This window comes from Triticum dicoccoides, chromosome 7A (assembly GCF_002162155.2).
Source record: "Triticum dicoccoides isolate Atlit2015 ecotype Zavitan chromosome 7A, WEW_v2.0, whole genome shotgun sequence".
Taxonomy (NCBI): domain Eukaryota; kingdom Viridiplantae; phylum Streptophyta; class Magnoliopsida; order Poales; family Poaceae; genus Triticum; species Triticum dicoccoides.
The window spans coordinates 560356967-560364526 of NC_041392.1; positions in this window are offsets into that span (position 1 = coordinate 560356967).

Consider the following 7560-nt stretch of genomic DNA (forward strand, 5'->3'; position numbering starts at 1 on the left):
AAAGTCAATTCAGTCGACTGAAGTGTAGCTAAATCGGAGCAGCATCGCAAGCAAGAGCAAGAGCGAGAGCAGCAGCGCGAGCAAGAGCAATAGCATGAGTAGACCAGGCAGGGGACCGAGAGCAAGAGCAGAGCAGCAGCGCGAGTGAGAGCTAAAGCAGCAACAGCTCCTACTGATGTGGACGTTGCCGCCGAGGGAGCGACGCCGTGGAGGAAGTGGCCGGCGACGCCGCCGTGGATGGAGTCGCGTCGTGTTGGCTCGGGACCAAGCGCCGGCAGCACCGTGAGATCGAATCAAGAAGAAAATGCGGCGATTAGTGTATAACCTATTTGGTGGCGTCCATTAGGCCGTAGCTTCATCCGAGGAAACGGTGATTATGATGCTCTTCCGGTGGTGCAGGTGAAGACGGCGGTGTGGGAATGGAGGTGGCGCGAAAGACGAGGGGAACGTCGGGGCAGCTCCTTGGAGGTGGAGGACGGGGTGGCTGAACCGGCAGGACGATGAGATCGACGACGGATCCTCATCCGGTACGGTGGATGAGGGACGTCGAGGTGTTGCTTTGGACGACGTCGTTGGGGAAGAGGCTCCGGCTGGGTGGCGGACGGAGCAGGGTGTGGGGTTTCGTCGCGGGTTTTCGCGGCCTCGATGTACGAATGGGTGGGCGGATGGGATAGCAGTGGGGAACCATGGCTTAGAGACGCACTTGTCCGAAATGTGGGGTAAGTTACGAAAGTACCCCCACCGATTTGAGGTAGTTCTTTCGGTTCAGGGGTACCACGGGCATTTCGCGTGTCGGGATTTCACAGGAGGTGGGAGTTTTCGCGCGCGTTGTAATTTCGGAATAGCAAGGCGCGGGTTGAGATGGAGGGAGTTGTCGGAGCACAACGAGACAAAGATATATCTTAAATATTTCGGGCTAACAACGTGCGGGTTGAAGAGGCGGGAGTTTCGCAGCATGATAGACAGAGACACTAGCTTGAATTTTCGGCATAACAAGGCGCGGCTTGAAATTTCGGAAGAACAAGCTTAATGTGTACCCCAAAAAAAAGACAATTTGCACCTCAACACGCACAACACACACACAAACACCATTTAGAGTAGAGTAAGGTACACATGCATTGCACGCATGAGATTTGGCAACCAAATTATGAATAAACTAGTCGTCAACCCGTGCATTCGCACGGGCTAGTTTAGTAATCTGCAATAGGTTGAGTTTTGAGACTACATTTCATTTACCGGGAGTAATTAAATTGGGAATTCTCAAATTTCTATTGGAACAGTTCCATCTTGTCCTATGACCATACATGTTCAACAGTCAAATCTTATCGTAGTTAAAATTTTATACTTAAAATAACAGAATATGAAATGACTCGCATATACTCAAATGTTCTCCATCTAGATAAATATAATCCAATTATTTAACAACCTCTAAATCTTGGTATATGATCCCTTCAACACATTGAAATTAAATTTTGTTGATTGTTCATTAACTTGGCACCTATTCCGACCAGTCTCTGGACTACTTAGGAAGTTTACTTTATATATAAGATGAAAGAGCCTCACAAAATCAACAACACAAACAATTAGACCTTTTTAAACAGAAAAGGAATAGATGCACGCATCAGCGACCATTTTTAGTACTTCTTTTCTTGTTCGAAACATTTTTCATTAGAAGACAAAAGCCTAGACCATACCTGATAAAATAAATCATGCATAGAGAAAATGGTCATTCCGTTTAGCTTGTGTACATGTTGAGATGGTTGCACTTTGGTGCATCTGCTTTGCTTCGATCACATCAAAATGTATTGATCTAAACATGTTCACTTTCATTATATTAATCATTTCCTAAAAATAAATGCTAATATAGTAACATATAGACAAAAGTAAACTGTTCTGGTCTCTATTTTGAATTCACACGAAATTTGTCTAATAAGGTATATACAGAGACCTTACTAAAATAATTTTGTATATAATGAAACCAAAAGAAAACGTAAATCCATATATAGCGAAATACTGATACAATATTTACCTGAAATCTTATTTATATAATCAAACAAATCGATGCACATACCTCGTATCCATTATCTGCACCCTATATATGTCATTCCAACAATTTAATATGCATGTTATTCCTAACGTGGTAGTTTGCCGAGTTATCTTTTTTCGAAACTCAGCAATGGTTGTTTAAAATGTTTGTCGAGTGCCCAATAATAAGAACTTAGAAAAGTTCAAGATTGCTCACGTCCGTCCAACCAAGTGTCGTTTGCCGAGAACAGAACTGGGCAAACACAATGCCAAGTTGTTTCTAGGCTTTGCTGAGTACGCTGCAAACTTGGCGAATTCAGCGATTCCAGTAGTGACATGACATTAATAATAAAGTTTATCATGTTCACGTTCCAAAACAATGAACAGTGTAAAAGAAAGTAACTATCATTCCTGAATGAAGACTATTCTTGGGTGCATGCTTAGTTTTGTTGCTTGTATGTAAGATTGACCTTAATAACATGTCACCCTGGAATTCGGTTGCATTTAGTTGGGGTACGGGAGGTGTATTGGGTTTGACTACCATTGAGTTATTTCATACGTTTACATAGGTATGGGTTACTGGACAAATAATCTGATCATATATACGTTGCAAAATAAGAAACAAAACATGTTTAACATATCTGTCTACTCTCAAAAACCAAACACGTATTTATCATATTTTTACCCTAGATTAACTTACAAAAATTATAGTGCATGGACTGATATCAATTTCAATTGTTACTTATTAGCAATACAAAATCAGAAAATATTATACTACCTCTGACTGTTAGTACCCTAACAGTCAAAAAACCAATTCGAGAGAAGATAGGCAACTCTTACCTCCGATGCATTAGGCAGTGCAAAGTTTGGCAAGATGGTGACCTGATGAGATATATGATTCATGCATGGCCTATTTTGCATGGCGGGGTTGCCATAGTTCTGCTCTAATTCAGTCTCACGCATTCAGAAAGGTTAATTAGAATCCATCCAATTTTGTGATCTGGTGGCTTTTGTGGATAAGGTCAAAAATTCTTCCTGCATGAAAAATCTATTGCATGGAATATGAGCATTTTCTACCTTGCTGGTAATAACCCCTGTGCCCAACAACGATGCTAGCCTGCGAAATGATTCACTGGTCATCCTGGAAATTGAGAACATTAATCGCATATTATGCTTGGAAACTGAATAAAAGATTAATCGGTTGGAATTCTTATAAAACACATTAAATCAGGCCCAACATAGAACGTGAGAAACTAAATGCACATATAGGATAGAACCTCAGAAGCACAGTCCAAGTATAAGACGTCACAAAAACAAACTGGACTGCGAGATAACTTCTTTTTTACTCATACCATGGGCATCGGTAGTCCCTCGATGGACAACTTCATGGGCTCGATTGAATAGTTGTGCATTGATACGTCCATACAATCAAGGGAGACATTGATCATATTAATAGAATTGGCTGTTTTACAGTACGTGCCAAAGATGAGGAATAGGGGGGGTGTTGGTGTTCAATGCAGATTTGATGGTAGAAGAAAATGTGTCATGATAATTAGGGTATAAAATATGAAAAATTAAGAAAACAAAAGAGAGACAAAACCAGTGATAAAAATATGAAACTTGTTTTGTTGAGTGAATCCCCATGCTCCAAATAATAAAAAATCACATAGCCTGACTGATTTGAGAGGGTATAATTATATATGTATGCTTTTCAACCATCACAGACTAACACCTGTAGTTGTTTGTCTTGCCTAGTTAATTACTTAATGAACCACAATCTTTCTTAGATGAACGCTACCTGCAGACAAATAGCTTGTAGAGGTGCATGTTAAAAAGACACTGTAAGTAAATAAGAAAATATTATACTACCTTAGATCAAAAGTTTCTTCACACGCTTAATCCATCACCAGACCAGTTGCTTAATGGTGAGCTTATCACCGCGTCCTCGGCCTCGACGGTGCTGCAGCAAAGAAGAGCTTCCCATATGCACACTGGATGGATAGACTAAACAATGTTAGAACTGACATACTGCAGACAAACAACATTATATTTACCTAATCAAAAGATTGGGTTGGGTGATGTTTAAAAGATCACTGTATAGTGGATGGTCCTGCATTGCACTTCATCGACCAATTTTGTATAACCAGTGGAGGCACCCAATTATATAATCAGTAGATGACGTTCATCACCTGCATTGAAATCTCGCTTTTCTCAAAATTCTCACTGGATCGAACTCAATGCATTATCTTCATCATCTGCAACACACACACACACACACATAGAGAGAGAGGGGGGGCTAACCGTACCAGGAGAAAGTGGCCAAGGCCTATCCGCAACGCCCAATTATGTATAACTTGTGAGGCATCCAATTTGATGATGTTCATCACCTACATGCAAATCTTGCTTTTCTCATATTTGCCGCTGGATCTAACTTGTTGTGTTCTCTCCATCATCTGCAACAAACACACACACACAGAGAGAGAGAGAGAGAGAGGCTAATGGCACCAGGAGGAAGAGGCCAAGGCCTATCCGCCATGAATTGGTGGAATTAGATTTAGTCTGGAGATGTGATTTGCTGCTGGATCTAACACGCCGCCAATGAAACGAAAGGCATGAGAAAGACAATTGTGGGGGAGAGAGAGAGGAGATGCCTGCGAGGAGGAGAACGCACTTAGGTTACGCGATGGAGACCACAACCAGGACCATAGCCAGATTACGGCAGGAGGCAACCGCATATGGAAGGGGCGATGGAGACCTCGACCAAGAGCTCTCGATCAAGGTTTAGGCTGAGGCGATTCGTGGAGGCTAGGGAAAATAGATCGGGACTCTTATCTAGTTTTGGAAGAGGTCGTGGAGTATGTTAAGTTTTTTTTCGGTGGAAGGACGTGAGGCTTTTTTGGGTACAACTGAGATTAGATTTTTTTTATTTTTTTGGTGGAAGGACGTGAAGTTTTTTTTTTGAGGATTACGTGAAGCTTTTAGGTACAGTTGAGATTGGATTTTTGTTCTTTAGTTTGGACGTGAAGTTTAGGTACAATTGATATTGGATTTTTTTTCTTTAGAGAAAATGTCTTTTTCTGACTGAAGATTTTATGATCAGATCTACACCGTTATAATTCGGTCCCACCAGATGAACGGCTCGTAAAATCTAATTAACGTGGTAATTTTGTGGGAGTTTGTAATTAGTATAGGTATAGATACCACATTATAGCATGCAAGCTTTGAGTCATATATGCATGATGTAGATGTTCATTTAATTCTTATAGTTCATTTCATTCAAAATCATCTAGTTTTTATAAGAAAGCTAGTCTATTTTAAGATTCATGGAATTGTGCGTCGTAAGACATAAAGTAAAAAAGCAAATAATGGCAAATCATGTAAAAAAAATTTGGGCAATTCTGATATGGAAGATTCTAGAACAAATAAGAAGTGCTTGTGTTTTGATGTTTGTGCATTATGCTTAAGTTCAACCATGGAGTCTTCTAGATTATACATGTGGCGAAATCTGGTGGAATCTAGATGATATCCAACGGCCAGTAGTGCTCAAATTTGCCATCTTTGGACCATCGGATTCGCCTCATCCAACGACCATCTTTCAAAGTTAAAGTTACCCGCACACAATATAGAAAAATATAAAATATAATATATATAGGGGTATAGATATAGATATGTGATGCGAAAGCCGTCCATCATCTCTAATTAGAATAGTGTGTCCATGCACGGATGCGACGTGGCAAAATGATGTCTGCCATCGGTATCTCAAATTCAAATCAGTCTGACCTTGTTCAATGTGTATACATTACAACATGCTCGTTTCCAAACCACACCGCGCAGATCTCCGTTATATTCATGCATGCATGGGTTTCAAACATCAGGATCTCTTATTCAAATATTTGAATTCAACTTTACATTGATTATGACCTCACCTATTCTTTTATACCCACACAGTAGTCTTCTCTTTATAATTGTACCACTAAATTTCTCTCGTGCATGCATGCACACACACTACCAGTCGGCATTATCCATCGCACGCATGCAATCTTTTTCTTCAGGTCGGCCTCCCATGAAGGCACACACCCACACACATCCCCCTCTCCATCATATCAGGTATTCTTTATCTCTCACGCGTGCATGCACAATGATCGATGTTCCTCTATGTATGTGTGTATATAGCTACGTCTTTCATAGTTCTCCACACAAACCGATCAATTAATATATCCAGTGAGGTCTCACCCTCTTTCCCACGTCCACATTGATCAATCTATACCTCTCTATATAGGATTAACATATATAGCTATTACACCACATTAATTATATATACAACGTCCCCCTCTCATCATCCATGCCTTCCGCTTCATCTCTCAGATGCCTGCACAATGGCGAAGACAGGGGCAGTAAGGGCCCTGCCCCCCTCCCCCCTAACATCACTATATATCGAGTCTAATATGAATGTGATCATTAGACAATTGCTGCTAAAAATGGTTTAAGTTCATGAATTGACCCTCCTCGTAAAGGATTAGCAATGCTTTGCCCCCTAGCTCATTTATTTTTCATGGCTCCGCCACTGCGCGCAACAGCGCACGTGTTCGGCCCCTCTCTCTAAATATCGATCTCGCACTTGTGCATTCCTTCATAGTCTCCCTCCACTCGGCCCCTCACACCATCTTCTAGCCCCCCACCGGATTTTGCCACATGTACAATCTAGCAGACTCCATGGTTGAACTTAAGCATAATGCGAAAACCTCAAAACAACAGTGGTTCTCTTTTGTTCTAGAATCTTCCATATCATAACTGCCCAAACTTTTTTCTAGTTGAATTGCCATTATTTGTTTTTACTTTATGGTTTACAACGCACAATTCCATGAATCATAAAATAGATTAAGGGCTTCTTTCATTCAAAGGATTCTCAAAGAAATTTTGGAGGATTCTAATCATTAGGAATTTTTCCTATCTTGGTTGTTTGATTCGTAGGATTGTAAACCATAGGAATTTTTCCATATGATTCATTTGCACTAGATTTCAAAGGAAAAATCCCATCCACTCAAACCTCTTTGAAAGAATTATGTGTTTTTTCTATGCACAATCAAACACTCGTACAATCCTGTAGGATTCAAGACGACATTCCACTATAATCCCATGTTTTTTCTATTCCCGCCTTCTTAGCTTTTTTATAAAAACTAATTAATTTTGAATGAGATGAACTATAAGAATTAAACAAAGGGCTACATCAGGCATATATGACTCAGAGCTTACATGCTATAGTGTGGTATTTATTCATAATTTGGTTGCAAAATCCGATGCGTGCAATGCACGTGTACCTTACTAGTACTTCGAGTATGTGCAAAACACGTAAATTAGAATACCAATGGCACGCTACACAGTGTCTCTCTTACAGTTCATGAAGCCATGTGGCACATGTGGAGGCGTTGTCGCGACCTCCTTGCGTGGATTGATCACAGTGACGTGCTGCTGGTTCCAGAAGAATGTACTCGTCCTCCCTGAGCCATACTGGCGGTACATGCACGAAGTGAAGAT